Source organism: Solanum pennellii, chromosome 1 (assembly GCF_001406875.1).
Source record: "Solanum pennellii chromosome 1, SPENNV200".
NCBI classification, from domain to species: Eukaryota; Viridiplantae; Streptophyta; class Magnoliopsida; order Solanales; family Solanaceae; genus Solanum; species Solanum pennellii.
In genome coordinates, this window is record NC_028637.1 from 50,752,009 (window position 1) to 50,753,453 (window position 1,445).

Sequence of the window (1,445 nt, forward strand, 5' to 3'; positions counted from 1 at the left end):
GGCAACGCTTTTAAGTGTAGTCTAACAAAAAATAGGTGTTGCTAATGCACGTCTTCAAAGCGTGCCCTTATACCTATTTGGCTACGCTTTATAAGTGTTGCCAAATATGGCAACATTTAAAAAGTGTTGCCTAATGTCAAAGGTTACGCTTCTTTTGGGCAGCCCCTAAAAAGTGTTGCTGAATGTCCAAAAGTGTAGCCTTTTCTCAAAGGCCACACTTTTGGCTAGTTTAGGCTACACTTACGTGGTGTTGCTGTAGACCGAAAATGGTGTAGTGTGTCAAGAAGTTCTATAAAAACTCCATGATTGATAACTTGAAAGAATCCCCAATTTTGTGCTGCTTCACAAATTTGATCAGCCACCTTTGGATCATCCCAATTATATGCATAAATTATTGGTATTGAATCATCGGTTCTGACAATGCTCGTATGGTTCGTTTTTCAAGGGGTTGAACATATTGTTCGGCAAACAGACCAAGGAGACCAAACTAAGATTTCAACTCCCTCATACTAATAAAATTGTTCACTATTAACTTGTCACATACTACACCTTTAAAAATAATAAATAATCGATAATATTTCTATATTATCCTTTGAATATATTAAATTTAATGCTTTCGGAATGTATTATAAATTGAATACTATTTAATATCAAAGTCAAAATAGACTTAAAAGGGTAAATTATTTCTTGATCTTTCAAACTAAACACATATTGTTGGACTACTTTTTTTTAGTATAATAGACATGTAAAGATAAACGGATAGAGAAATAACTAAGTTCTAAATATAATATTTACATTTTTTTAATGAATTTATAATTATGAAAAATACAGTATTTAAGCAAAATCTATTGAGTTCCGCATGAGAGCTACTAGCTCCATCCGTGACTCACCATCTTGATCTTGAATGCAGAGGGTGTCTAGGATATGTACTTTTTGGGTGCCATGGGCAGGGTAGATCTCTAGGGTAACGAGGGGTTCATCTCAACTTTCATCGGCGAAAAATTAAACTATATATATAAAGTATTTTCAAATTTATTTAATGTATCCTTAAATATTTTGAACATATTAAACATAAAATTAGAGATTGATTTACCATTTAAGGGAGAATCAAAATTCATCTTGAGGTTCTAAGTTCGAATTTCAAGCAATATATTATTAATTGACAAAAACAAGAAGAGTAGTAAGAAGACAATTTTTGTATTAAGAACACTGGTTTCTTTTAATTTGATAATAAAGAAGGGAAATTGTGTTTTTAAGTTAAGCATCTAATTACTGAAATAGAAAATACAATAGATTATTACATCTTTGACCGATATATATAAATTATGCATATTAATTAATTGTTAATTATTAATTATTAATTATTTAAATCAAAAGTTGATTTCTGTTATAAAATCAAGCTCATGGCAATATAAATATAAAGAGATGAAGACAAGAGAAGTAAA